This window comes from Triticum aestivum, chromosome 2B, assembly GCF_018294505.1.
Source record: "Triticum aestivum cultivar Chinese Spring chromosome 2B, IWGSC CS RefSeq v2.1, whole genome shotgun sequence".
NCBI classification, from domain to species: domain Eukaryota; kingdom Viridiplantae; phylum Streptophyta; class Magnoliopsida; order Poales; family Poaceae; genus Triticum; species Triticum aestivum.
In genome coordinates, this window is record NC_057798.1 from 789,325,872 (window position 1) to 789,341,488 (window position 15,617).

Here is a 15,617-nt window from a genome sequence, read left to right on the forward strand (position 1 = left end):
AAATTCCCAATCGCAGGCTTGTTCAAATTAATGCCTAGCCCAATATGCTCTTTAAAGAACAGAGGGGGACAAAATTTCGATATACTTTTAGACATAGCAGAACAATAAATATTGCAGATTGATCTGAAAGAGCTCCATGAGCTCATATATAAAACTGGAAGTTGCTAGTGTCTGTAGAATTAAATTCCTCTATTTTTATCGTCTCTTCACTGGAAGATAACATGTGTAATTTAGCATGTATACGTGCAGACATAGCAATCGGCCACCTACAGAATCTTGATCTGACATACAATTGGAAACTTAGATCGCAAGACATGCTATACTTCTAACCAATTATTCATGCCTTCAAATACTTTAGTCTAGAAACCAACCAAATCAATTATTAGAAGGGAAAGAAACTAAGAAATAAAAGGACTGATGGATAATGTCTTTTCAACAAAATAGCAGTGCAACACACCATCTGTACATAAAAACTGTACGTAGTTATCATGCATGCATAGGATACATGATCCCCAATTTCATCATAAACTAGCTAAAGTGAGAAAAACATACATCTATATGGGATGTACGCCATTGTCTGCCCATGGCGTCCAAACACGCCGTCGCCAGCTGCTGCACCACGGCCTAACACTTGGGCACCTCAAGCTACCACATGACGATGATTGGAGGTGGAGTCCCGTAGCAGACTGTTGTTCTGGGTCTCTACCGGCCTGCTCGCAGCAGCCATATTGATGTCCTGGCCGGACAAAAAACAGTGCTGCTATTGCCAGCTAATAATGTTCTGTGGCTGTCTTCCAAATTGAACTACAAATGTATGACCACATTGCCTAAACAGTGTGATAAATAAATGGAATATGTTTAAATATGATTATTGAAAGACATGGTTGAACTCTAATAAACCAAATTCCTAGATGAGGTTAGAGAGGACGGCTAGGTTACATAGCCATTGTCTCTAGGAAACAACAGAATCGAAGTAGTAACATGCATGCTATTTATCTGTTGCTACAGTCTCTGCAGGGAATAAGTTCAGAAATAATGACAACCACTTGCCGGTGTATTAAACTAAGCATTATCTTGCATGCTTGAACATTAGTAAAGGAATCTAAATTTAATCATAGTGCAACCACAGATAATGTATAAAATTTATTGAAAATCCCAGTCACGGAATTAGCACTTATGTGAAGCTCCTGATGCCCAGAGACATGGACGCAGCGCAAACCTGTTGATCCTCCCGGCAAGGCCCGATGACGACGTCGACGGCGGCAGTTCCTCTGTGATAAAATCTCATAGTCCTGTACAAAGCATACTCCATCTGTATTAATCGAATAAGGATGCATCAACGTAAAGGTTGCTAGCTAGCTAACATAGATTGCTTGATTCTGGCAAGATGCACACACAATACACGCACGCAGAATCACTGGATTGATTACAGACTTAGACTACTACTTGGACATGTACATGTACAAAATACGCCCAACTCACGCCACTATTCACATATGCATGTGCATCCATGACGTGATGATGTTTATGCTATGGATATGAATCTGACCTTCTCCTGTGCGATGGAATCTACTTCTTGGGTGCAACACATCTTATGCTGCCGGCAATGGGGTTGTGCCTGCGGACGATGGATAGCACTGGCGGCGGTGGCGGCGGCGGGCTTTGTGGTACGTCACCGCGTATAGGTCGAGCACATAATCAGGAGAGACGGTGTCGCAAGACTATTACGTGGTTAGTTAGCATTCTTTTTTTTGTTAGCCTAGGTATAGATAGATAGATTTGGTTGTGGGAGAGAGATAGGTACATGAGTTTTTTTCACTGTTTTAAATAGCCCGCTATAGCTTCGCTATAGCACGCTATACCGTTTACAAAAAGTCTTCCGCTAAGAGACTTTGGTCCAAACAAATGAACAAACATTTTAAATAGCGCGCTATAGCTCTGCTATAGCACGCTATAGCATTTGGAAGAGGTCCGCCGCTAAGATGCTTAGCGCGCTATTTAAAATTATGGTTTTTTTACACCTGAGAGATTTCAATCGTGGGGGAGATAACCATGAGTTTTTTTTTCTTTTTGGGAGAGATTGAAGAGAGATCTACACCATAATAATTTGGTCCCACCAGATTAACGGCTTTTTTTCTTTTTGGGAGAGATTGAAGAGAGATCTACACCATAATAATTTGGTCCCACCAGATTAACGGCTCCTAATTACTGATTAACATGGTAATTTCTAGGGAGTCACAAATTAGTATAGGTATAGATAGATAGATAGATAGATAGATAGATAGATAGATAGATAGATAGATAGATATGCAAGTAGCCGCCTTCTTCGTCATGTAAGTGCCTTATTTTTGGAATATATAATTGCGCATTTGAGTCAGATCTATATTATCTAGGTAGATGACTAGGATCTCTCTAGAAGTGCCAACTAGAAAACAAACCGACATTATGAGAGAAAAGGTCTACATATTATTTTCAACTATAAAAAATATGACTAATAAGGCAGATTCCTTCAAATATTCCAAATACTATGATGATGTTTTTTTATTAATCTAACAGTCCCAACATCAATCACTATGGATCGGTAGGTTTCTAACTTGAGGGTCGTTGTGATCCATTTTTGGTTTTGGGCCTTGTGATGCCATGCCTCGATACGTGTATCACGTAACCACAAATACACGTTCTAAATAGTAATTTTCTATCATATGGTGTTCTAAGTTTTAGTTTTAAGTTTCTAAATATGTTCACAAATATTTTTAATGATTTATAGTATGTTAGCTACCCCATGCAGATGCACGGGATGATAACTAGTGCCATTCTAAGACTGAATAGCACTACAGTACCGGCAATGGATGTAGCGAATTATGGCTGATGTGATTACTACCTCCTACAGTTATATGTTGATGGGGTAAACACGCCACAAGAGATTTTGGTATAGATAATAGAGTATTGAGCGCATGCCTTTTGCACATATAATTTCAAGTAAATAAAATATAATACACAGTTGTAGGTTCAACCAAAATTAGAAATCTCTCCACGTAATAATAGTACAAAGCCCTTGATTATAGTATAATAGTACATCTCTCTCCGGGGCACATATGAACCTTAAAATAAATATAAATTTATTTGTCTAAAAGCTAGATACAAAGGTGACACAATGGATATATTTCTCAAAGAATCAACCTTTTAGCATGCTTGCCATGGTAAACTACATGTAAAAGATGATTTAACTTGACATAGAGTCCATCACAGATTTGATGTCATTAGCGATATTCTTGGCATCTGTTGCAATACCAGCTAATCCTCTCCTCGCCAACCCAGCACTGTAGAGCCCATTTTCACCTTTCCAATGATTCGGATATTTTTGGATGGGCAGTCCGTTGCCATTTAACATGCTCTCACCATTCTGGATTTAAAACAAATAGACCTTGTTAGCTGATTTAATAATGGTTACACCAAGAAAACAAAGTCAGACATGTTCAAACACAAGCTATATTACCTTGAGCCACATATTTGCCGTGCTTTTGTATCGAGTTGCAAACACAATTGCATCAAATGACATTCTTTTACTGCATTGGAATTTAACTATGTTGCCCTTGATCTTACTAATGCTCCCTTGAACCTTTAGGAGATAAAAATACATTGATAACTTGGCATATCAAATCAACATATGTTATATATTTATGTCATGTCAAGGATATACTTACTTTGATGATGCCTTTTTTGATCAATCCAACAGTCCCAACATCAATTATTGCAGATCGGCCTGTTTCTGATTTGAGGGTCATTGGACCCATTTTTGGCCTTGTGATGTCGTGCTGTGACAGGTCTCCAAATATTAAATATCCTGCCATCACAAGGAGTTTATCCACTAGATTCAATGGAAGACGGTGGGCAAGTGTCATCCCCAAACGAATTAATTCCTTTGTCATTACATGAATCTGCAACCACAAAACGTGTCACACCTCTTTTGAAGTATGCATGATAAATAAAATTTCGTAGAATTTCTTATTTCAAGAAATAAAATTTTGTCATGTGGTTCCTCTAGTATCTTAGTTGTTTGCATGTGATATAAAACAGTCCATCTCTTTTTCTATGTGAAATACTTCCTATTAGTAAAACACTGAAAATTGCATCTCTTCTATTAATAACTATACTAAGAATTTGCGTTCATGCACCCAATGAAAATATATAGTGCACGTACGTACCGGGCTTCGTATAACAATCGATGTGTTGGCACCATGGGTCGCAAGGTCATAAGCAATTTCCATCCCGGAGTTGCCAGATCCAATGACCAATACATTCTTGCCAGAGTAGCTCTTGCCTGACCTGTAGCTTGAGGAGTGGATAACATCACTTGTAAAGTTTTCCAGTCTAGGGAACATTGGAATATTCCCTGCACTATTCTCACCACTTGCCACAACAAGAAACTTCGCCGTGAACTTGACTGTGGTGCACTTTGACATGTCCTTCGCCACAATGGACCAACATTTTTCATCATTGTCATATGTGGATGACTCCACGCTGGTGAGATACTTTGGTTGAATGTTGAAACGCTCAACATAGTCATCCAAGTACTTCACAAACAAGGTTTTTGGTATGTATGTTGGTGCATCTACTAGGTATGACATGTGTGGCAACTCACAGAACTCCTTTGTGAGATGTAGCTTGAGGCGATCATACGCGCGGTTGCGCCAGAGTGACGCGCTACTGCTCTCGCGCTCGACGATGGCATAAGGAATTGAGAATTGGCTAAGGCATGCTGCCGTTGCGAGGCCTGATGGCCCAGCACAAACAATCAACACTGTAACACCCTCCATTTCAAAGAGAAGACTTGACAAAGTTGTGGGATAAGTTTGGTGGTAGTCCAGTGTTTGTGTGTTTGCTCGATGAACTATGGATGGCATGCTCGTGTATGGGGGCATATATATAGTGGTATCCTTCATGGGCCAATCTGTTTTATGGATTGAAGGATGAAAAAGGTAATTATTTATTGATGCCTAATCCTAGTGTGTAGGAGTATTTCCATCTAAAAATGGAGCCGTTGTTGGTTGTGAAAGCGTGTACTGATACAAAATAGGTAGGAAACACACTGTTGGTCGATTGTTGGTATTGGAAACTTATCGACCATCTTTTTAATGTGTAGATTAAAGATTCTTCATGTTTCTTTCCTATCGCATCGTCACCAATGACAATTATTACTGTAATAATATTCAAGTGTTTCTTCCTCTTTGTATACTATATAGGATATGATAAGGATAAGTCTGATTTCCAAACACACATTTATAGGCAAACTCCTATTTCATTTTCTCTAGTTAATATAATGTGGATGAGAAAAGGAAACAATTATCTCAGAAGGATTTGTTACAAACCATGTTAACCGGTTTTGTCGACTAGTTTTGCCTCCGGTTCAGTTGTAAGACGTTCAGTTTTGGTTTTGCCTCCGGTTCAGTTGTAAGATGTTCAGTTTTGGTTTTGCCTCCGGTTGAGTTGACGACCATTGCCATACCTTTGGTGCCAACACAACGAGCCGTTCGATGTTGTGAACAAAAAAAAGTGGAACTTTAGTTCAAATATTTGAAACCAGTTTCTTAATATTAATACGTTTCTATACTCAACACTCGTTTAATGTGAGGCCATATTTCAACTTTGGTACATGCATATTGTCCTATGCCTGAACATCAAATTGAACGCTCATTGTATTTTTAACTCTACACACCAGAGTGTGAATATATTTTGTGAAAAAGATAATAAACCAATTTACTGAAAATCAAAATTGTCAATCCTGTCTCGATGCGGTTTTGCAAACTTGTCTGGTTCCAAACTGACTAACACAGGTTAATCACAATTGTACGTAACTTCCACGCAAAACTGAACAGGAGAAGTGGAGCACATAGAGTTCATCGGATTTTGATTTGCCTAACAGAATAATCCACTAACTTCTGTGACTTACATTTAGCATGGCGCAAACTGCAGACTGAACCTATCAAACATATGATTACATTCGATTTATGACCGTCGAGTCCAAATGATTTCAACATCTACCAGACTACCACTCTGCCTCCTACATTTGGATCTTCTAAATACTTGTCTGCCGGGTAGGTGGATTCAGGCCTTCCTCACAAGAAGGAGCGCGTCATACAGACAAGTAGCATCTTCTCTTCTTTCCAGATGGTCACTTCCCTTGGATCATTTTTGCCTGTGGAGGAACTCCCGCATTTCTTCGTGGAACTCCCCACTCACTATCAACCGCATCTTCTTCGCGTCCTCCCTCAACAAGTACCCGTTATCCCTTGTGTGGTCACAACATTGGTCAAACATGTCCTGCGCAAATAAGCGACACCCAGTTGTAAGTATAGTGGTAATCAGACTAAAAGAGTACAGGTTTTCAAATGTGTCCAAGCACCATCCATCCGCAAGGAGCTGGAAGGGTTTGATGGGTGAAGGGTTTATTAATCCAACGGTCCCAACTCAATCGTTGTTGGTCGGTTGGTTTCTAACTTGAGGGTCATTCGACCATTTTTGGCTTTGGGCCTTGTGACGCCATATACCTCGATCGATCTCCAAATATGACATTCGCCGCCGTCACAAAGAGGTCACCCACTAGATTTAGTGAAAGAAAGTGAACAAGTGTCATCCCAACTAAATTAATTCTCTTGTCATCACATGAATCTTCAACCAAAAGACATGTCACGCCTCTTTTGAAGCATGCCTGATAGAACAAAATTTCATAGAATTTCTTCTTTCAATTGTTATTTTTTTGTCATGTAGTTCCTCTAGTCTTTTTGTTGTTTGTGCGTGATATAAAATAGTCCATCTCTTATATATGTGAAATACTTTCTATTAGTAACAATACTGAAAAAATGCATCTCTTCTAGTGGTAACTATACTAAAAAATGGTGTTCATGTACCTAACGAAAATATATAGTGCATGTAGTACATATCAGGCTCCGCATAATAATCAAAGTGTTGGCACCATGGTCGCAAGGTGATAAGCAATTTATATCCAAGACTAGACGGATGGATACCATGGATCTCAGCCGATGGAAAACTTACTACATACTGCAAACCCTGGGCGCCTCGGGCACAACAAACTGTGTCCACAACATATAAGGATACCAGTATCATGTAACCACAAATACACGTTCTAAATAGTAGTTTTCCGTCATATGGTGTTCTAACTTTTAGTTTTAAGTTTCTAAATCAGTTCACAGATATTTTTAATGATTTATTAGTATGTCAGCTAGCCCATGTAGTTGCACAGGTTGATAATTTGTGCCATTCGAAGACTGAATAGTACGTGGAGGATCTCCTCCTCCTGCTACTTGAAGGCCTCGTGGAGGATCTTGGCGCTGATGGAGGAGGGCACGAACTCCTCCTCCTCGACCTGGTGGCGCTTGGCGGCGCCGGAGCGACGACGCTTCCCAGCATTGGCGACGCGTCGCCGTCGGTGCCGAGCGGCAGGTGGCTACCCTTGGGCTACTTCTTGGAGGACTTGTGCTTCTTGCCGTTCGTGGCCGCTAGCTCGGGCCTCGATGGAGCTATGTCGGGTAGGAGGTGGGGCGGCGGGGGACGGAGGTGGGGAGGGAGACGGCCGCGCTGCGTAGTAAAACCCTAGAGGAGGAAGGAGGATGGCAGATTGGCGGGTTTTGTTTCTGTGGACTTGTGGACTTGTGGAGGCCTCGCTCGTCATTGCTGGGCCTTCTTACTTCTTCTACTTGCTTAAGGGGCCGGCCCATCGTGTCATACTCAGGAAGCTGGCCGAACAATGCCTCAGATTATTATTTTTTGAATGATTTGAAGATTGCTCGAACAATGCATTGATACGTCTCCATCGTATCTACTTTTCCAAACACTTTTACCCTTGTTTTGGACTCTAACTTGCATAATTTGAATGGAACTAACCCAGACTGACGTTGTTTTCAGCAGAATTGCCATGGTGTTATCTTTGTGCAGAAACAAAAGTTCTTGGAACCTGAAACTTCACGGAGATTATTTTTGGAGATAATAAAAATTACAGGCGAAAGAATCAAGGCCAGGGAGCCCACACCCTGTCCATGAGGGTGGGAGGCACGCCTGCCCCCCTAGGGCGCGCCCCCTGCCTCGTGGCCCCCCTGGTGCTCCACCAACCGCAACTCCAACTATATATTCATGTTCGGGGAGAAAAAATCAGAGAGAAGGTTTCAACGCATTTTACGATACGGAGCCGCCGCCAAGCCCTAAACTATCTCGGGAGGGCTTATCTGGAGTCCGTTGAGGGCTCCGGAGAGGGGAATCTGTTGCCATCATCATCATCAACCATCCTCCATCACCAATTTCATGATGCTCACTGCCGTGCGTGAGTAATTCCATCGTAGGCTTGCTAGAAGGTGATGGGTTAGATGAGATTTATCATGTAATCGAGTTAGTTTTGTTACGGTTTGATCCATAGTATCCACTATGTTCTGAGATTGATGTTGCTATGACTTTGCTATGCTTCATGCTTGTCACTAGGGCCCGAGTGCCATGATTTCAGATCTGAACCTATTATGTTTTCATGAATATATGTGAGTTCTTGATCCTATCTTGCAAGTCTATAGTCACCTACTATGTGTTATGATCCGGCAACCCCGAAGTCACAATAATCGGGACCACTCCCGGTGATGACCGTAGTTTGAGGAGTTCATGTATTCACTATGTGTTAATGCTTTGGTCCGGTACTCTATTAAAAGGAGGCCTTAATATCCCTTAGTTTCCGTTAGGACCCCGCTGCCACGGGAGGGTACGACAAAAGATGTCATGCAAGTTATTTTCCATAAGCATGTATGACTATATTCGGAATACATGCCTACATTACATTAATGAATTGGAGCTAGTTCTGTGTCACCGTATGTTATAACTGTTGCATGAATAATTGCATTCGGCATAATTCTCCATCACCGATCCAATGCCTACAAGCTTTTTACATATTGTTCTTCGCTTATTTACTTTTCCGTTTCTACTGTTACAATCACTACAAAACCCAAAAATATTACTTTTGCTATCGTTACCGTTACTTCCATATTACTTTGCTACTAAATACTTTGCTGCAGATACTAAGTTGTCCAGGTGTGGTTGAATTGACAACTCAACTGCTAATACTTGAGAATAATATTTGGCTCCCCTTGTGTCGAATCAATAAATTTGGGTTGAATACTCTACCCTCAAAAACTGTTGCGATCCCCTATACTTGTGGGTTATCAAGACTATTTGTTGGCGCCGTTGCTGGGGATTATAGCTCTATTCTTTGAGTCACTTGGGATTTATATCTACTGGTCACTATGAAGAACCTGAAAGACGCGAAAACAAAAATTTATCCCTCAACTACGAGGGGAGGTAAGGAACTGCCATTTAGCCCTGCACTTGATTCACCTTCTGTTTTGAGTAAGCTTGCGACACCTAAACCTGCTTCTGCTAATACTTCTGATATGTCGCATGTTATTGATGATGCCACTTCTGCTATGCATGATACTTATGATGAAACTACTTCTATGCTTGATACTAGTGTGCCACTTGGTAATATTGATGAACAACTTGCTAGGGCTAGAGAGAATGAAATTATTGAAACTGATAATATTGATGAAAGTGATGATGAAGATTCTCCCCCTAGATATGAATTGCTTGTTGTGCCTGAGGGTTATGTTATGGATGAAGAAACTGCTAGAGACTTTCTTGCTTGCAATGATAGAAGTGATCTTAAGATATTATTAGCTAAGATGAAACAAAAATCTCTGAATGCTAGAATGAAATATGATCCTGCTTATGCTACTTCACCTATTTTTGTTACTGATAAGGATTATGATTTCTCTGTTGATCCTAATATAATTACTTTGGTTGAATCTAATCCTTTATATGGCTATGAATCTGAAACTGTTGTAGCACATCTTACTAAATTAAATGGTATAGCTACCCTGTTCACTAATGATGAGAAAACTCGCTAATATTATATCCTTAAGATATTTCCGTTCTCATTAAAGGGTGATGCTATGATATGGTTTAATTCTCTTAATCCTGGTTGTGTGCGTAGTCCCCAGGATATGATTTATTACTTCTCTGCTAAATATTTCCCTGCTCATAAGAAACAAGCTGCTTTAAGGGAAATATATATTTTTTTGCAAATTGAAGAGGAGAGTCTGCCACAAGCTTGGGGGAGGCTTCTCCAATTACTTAATGCTTTTCCTAATCATCCTCTTAAGAAAAATGAAATACTTGATATTTTTTATAATGGACTAACCGATGCTTCCAGAGACCACCTCAATAGTTGTGCTGGTTGTGTTTCAGGGAAAGAACGGCTGATGAAGCTGAAATTCTATTGAATAATATGTTGACAAATGAAAATAATTGGATACTTCCTGAACCAACTCCTAAGCCAACTCCGAAGAAAAGGGGTGTTCTATTTCTTAGTCCTGAAGATATGCAAGAGGCAAAGAAATCTATGAAAGAAAAAAGGTATAAAAGCTGAAGATGTTAAGAATTTACCTCCTATTGAAGAAATACATGGTCTTAATTTACCGTCTGTTGAAGAAACACATGGTCTTGATAATCTGACACAGGTAGTAAAGGTAAATTCTCTTTATAGATTTGATGAAGGTGATATTCCTTGTTATAAGTTCGCTAGCCAATGCTTAGACGAGTTTGATAATTTTATTGTCAAACAAGAAAACTTCAATGCTTATGTTGGTAGAGAATTAAAACGTAATGCTTATATGATTGAACACTTGAGTGATTATATGTCTAGAGCTAAAGGTGAACTTAAACTTATTAGTAAACATGCTTCTATGGTTACCACTCAAGTAGAACAAGTACTTGAAGCTCAGAATGATTTTGCTCAATGAACTAGATAGTAAGAATAATGATTTTGCTATTAGAGTGGCTACTAGAACTGGTAAAATGACTTAGGAACCTTTGTATCCTGAAGGCCATCCTAAGAGAATTGAGCAAGATTCTTAGAGAAATAATGTAGATGCACATAGTCCTTCTACAAAGAAGAAAAAGAAAAATGATAGGACTTTGCATGCTTCTAGTGAACTTGTTGTAGACACACCTGAGAATCCCAATGATATTTTTATTTCTGATGCTGAAACACAATCTGGAAATGAACATGAACCTAGTGATAAGTTTAATGATGATGTTCATGTTGATGCTCAACCTAGCAATGATAATGATGTAGAAATTGAACCTGTTGTTGATCTGATAATCCACAATCAAAGAATCAATGTTATGATACGAGAGACTTTGTTGCTAGAGCACGGTAAGGAAAGAGAACCATGGGTTCAGAAACTCATGCCTTTTCCTCCCAAACCATCCAAGAAAAAGGATGTTGAGGATTTTGAGCGCTTTGCTGAAATGATTAGACCTATCTTCTTGCGTATGCGTTTAACTGATATGCTCAAAATGAATCCTTATGCTATGTATATGAAAGAAATTGTTACTAATAAAGAAAGATACCAGAAGCTGAAATTTCCACCATGCTTGCTAATTATCATTTTAAGGGTGGAATACCAAAGAAGTTAGGAGATCCAGGAGTACCCACTATACCATGCTCCATTAAAAGGAATTATGTTAGAACTGCTTCATGTGATCTTGGAGCTGGTGTTAGTGTTATGCCTCTCTCTTTATATCGTAGACTTGATTTGAATAAGTCGACACCTACTGAAATATCTCTGCAAATGGCTGATAAATCAACAGCTATACCTGTCGCCATTTGTGAGGATGTGCCTGTTGTGGTTGCAAATGTTACTATTTTAAAGGACTTTGTTATTCTTGATATTCCCGAGGATGATAGTATGTGTATTATTCTTGGAAGACATTTTTTGAATAATGCAGGGGCTGTTATTGATTGCAACAAAGGCAATGTCACTTTTCATGTTAATGGTAATGAGCATACGGTACACTTTCCGAGGAAACAACCTCAAGTTCATAGTATAAACTCTATCGAAAAAATTCCATCGATTATTTTTGGAGGTTTTGAATTTCCTCTTCCCACTGTCAAGAAGAAATATCATATTCTTATTATTGGGGACGTACATATCCCCGTTGAGGTAACCTAGTGCTATTCAAAATTTCTCCGGTTCCATGTTATTCGGAAAGAGTTTGTTAACAAGACTTGATCAACCTTGTTAGTGGATTCCTTTTGATGAGCATGAGATGGATGAAGTTAGAAAGCACAACTTTTTGTACCCTCCTTTTACTTTCTGTTATTTAGAATGAATAAAGCAAAAATAGTATTTTCTGTCCGTTTTCTGATTTATCCGTGCAATAAAAAAATACCCCGAAAATAAAAGTTCTCCAGATGTCCCGAAATTGAAATATGATTTTTTCTGGAATATTTGAGAATATCTGGCACTGAGAACACAGCAGGGGGAGCAAGCACCTGGCCACGAGGGTCCAAGGCGCGCTCCCTACCTCGTGGGCCCATGGTGGCTCCCCTCCACTTATTCCAGCACCCAAACACTCCTTCTTCCTCCCAAAAAAATCACCAACCAGCTCAAGCACGAGTTCTAGCTCATTTTGCTGCAATTTTCGATCTCGTTGCTCAAAGCTCCACTCATAAAACTGCTTTGGGGCATTGTTCTTCGGTATGTGACTCCCCCATTGGTCTAAATAGTTTTTGTTCTAGTGCTTTATTCATTGCAAATTTGTGCTGCCTAGGTGACCATGTTCTTGAGCTTGCGTATCAAATTTATATGGTTCCAAATAGTTCTAATGCATGATATAGTCTCTAGGCACTTGTGGGAGTAGTTGCTATCAATTTTGTTGAGTTTGGTTCACTTTTATTTGAAGTTACTAAAATTTTCAGAAATTTTTCAAAGGAAGAAATATGTTTAGGAAAATTTACCAGGGTGGCCCTTCAAGGAAGCAAGGACCCAGGCTTGCAATACGCGATGCGCATGATGAACCACTGAGGGAAGCTCAGGTGCGGGCTTGTGAATGGCCTTCAGAGGACTTTCTGGATCGGGCAGGAATCAAGGAAGAATTTAACGCATATGTGCGTAATGCTGACCTTGTGAGCTTCGAGGCAGATAAGTGCCGTCAGTACCACTATCTCACTGATTCCTTTGTGAGGAGGTTTGAATTTTCATCATCACGCAATTCTCAAACTGTCATGTTTGATCTTTATGAAAATTCTTATACTATGGACATAGAGGATTTTAATACTGCTTGCAAACTTCCACAATGGGGTAGTCCTAGTGAACCTCGCAAATCTGAGTTTAGAGATTTTCTTGCTAGTATAACTGTGGGGGAGTCTAGAGATATAACACAAGCTACCATAGGGAGCATTCATTTTCCTGCTTTACATTATTTTGCTCTCTTCATAGGTAGGTGCATAAATGATAAGGATGAAGCATGTCACATGTGTGTCCCTGATCTCAGTGTTCTCAGGAGCGTTGTGTTAGGAGATAAACATTATAATTTGGGAGCCATTATTGCACGTAGGTTGCATAATAATAGAATTAATGGAGATTTCTTTGGTGGAATTTATGCAACCCGTTTAGCTAATTTTCTTTATATACCCATACGTGAGTATGATATTGAGTTGCTTTCTGTTTATTTAGATAATGAGGCTATGGTCCGTCATCAGTTTGTTGAGAGGAACGATCAGTTCCTCCAGTGCCGACTAATCTTTGACAGACGACGCACCTATCACGTCGCTCTCCCTCCTACTACTTTCTTTGACTTTCAGGCAAAAGGGAGACATGTTATAACCAGGGAGGAGGCAAATGAGTATGAGAGGAGAATGAGGGCAGCTCGCCTCCAAGCTGCAGCCCTCGATGCAATAGCCGCTGCATCTCAGTACGACCCCAGTTACAACTTCGGATATCCACCAGGCCAGCCGTGGCATTAGAACAACTTAGGCAAAAAGCCTAAGCTTGGGGGAGTACGTATTTCTCACCGACATTACATTTATGTTCACACGCTCATGCTAGTTGTCGGTTCTCATACTCTTTCATTGTATTATCCATGCTAGTTTATTTTTCTTTTTTTTATGCTTTCTTCTTGTGTGTTTGAAAAACCTTAAGAAAACCAAAAAAATTAGTAGTAGCTTTTAGTTAGTTACTTTCCTTGTCTGTAGTAGTAATAATTAAAGAAAACCCAAAAATATTTCCTGTTCTTCTTTTGCTTGTTGGGAGCTTTCCCATGTAAATAGTTTTATTTCTTTTCTTTTCTTTGGGGGTCAATAGGAGAAGACCATAATATAATTGTTGAAGTGGCTCTCATATGCATTATTGTTCATTTAACCAAGAGCCCATATTGTCTTGTCTTCTCCTGTTTATTGAATGATCGCAGATTCCAGCTTAGTCCAGTGCACGTGCACTATTATTATTATTCACATCGTTCGGTCGTGCAACTGAAAGGCAATAATGACGATATAAGATGGACTGATTGAGATGGGAGAAGCTGGTATGAACTCGACCTCTCTTGTTTTTGTAAATATGATTAGTTCATTGTTCCTGATTCAGCCTATTATGAATAAACATGTTTGCAATAACAATTAGAGATTGTAGTTGCTTATGCCATGCTTAATTAGCTAGGAGTTTATAATGGTTTACCTTGCGTGCCAACATGCTATTAAAATGGTTGTGATGTGGTATGATAGGGTGGTACTCCTTTGAATGATTCGAGTGACTTGACTTGGCACACGTTCACGCATTTAGTTGAAACAAAATCAACATAGCCTTCACGATATTTATGTTCATGGTGGATTATATCCTACTTATGCTTGCACTCAATCTTATATCTTATATTTACTAATTGGAGGCATCATACGAACTCCCATGTTAATCCACATCATTAAGATTATTCTAACCGTTCAATCAATATAATTGATTTATCTGGACCTTAGAATTTATGTTACATAGTTTTGCTGGAAAAAAGACAAAATCTGACCAAACTTGCAGGTACGTAATGACTAGCAAAAAAAGACATACACGTACATAATGACTAGCAGGAAAAAATCCATCCCTCCTTAGGAATGACGTACAGATATCTCTAAAAAGAAACACGTACATAATTAAAAAAAAACAAGTATAAAGTCCTAACAAGCCACGCACACAATTCACCCACGCACCCAACCCATCTCCGTGTGCTGATGTAAAAAAGAAAAACCATCTCCGTGTGCAAGCCTACCTCCTAGCTAGAGTCCCACCCAACGCATCTGCCTATTCTCCTTTGTCTCCCTAGAGTTCGTTTAGGTCTCGATCTAGACATTGCCTTGAATCCTCCGGTCCTACGATCTTCCACGCCCTGCGCCGCCAACGTTCCCTGAGTCCTCCCGTCCCCCGACCTTCCACGTTCTGCTCGGCCGGGAGGTGACATCCAGCCTAAGAATCAAGAAGCTGTAGTTTTAGTCATGCCACTAGCACCGTCGTATGATTTCCACAGCGCTACTCCACCAGGAGCTGCACCTCCGGCCTCCGGTTTAAGAAGCTGCAACTTCGGTCGTAGCAGCAGCGCTATCATCATCAGCGGTCCAGGCTAATGCAGTGCAGCACTGCTTTCTGATATTCCATCAGTACGCAAGTTGTGCAACATGCACCCTTCCATGGATGATATTGAGGATACAAACACAATGACACTTCTATTATTGTAGTATCATCAAG

The 15,617-nt window shown here is 39.9% G+C and overlaps 1 pseudogene; it reads right to left on the minus strand.

Annotated features, from left to right (window-relative positions):
• Positions 1-3,223: 3,223 nt before the first annotated feature.
• Positions 3,224-4,463, minus strand: LOC123042787 (probable indole-3-pyruvate monooxygenase YUCCA11; annotated as a pseudogene).
• Positions 4,464-15,617: the final 11,154 nt, after the last annotated feature.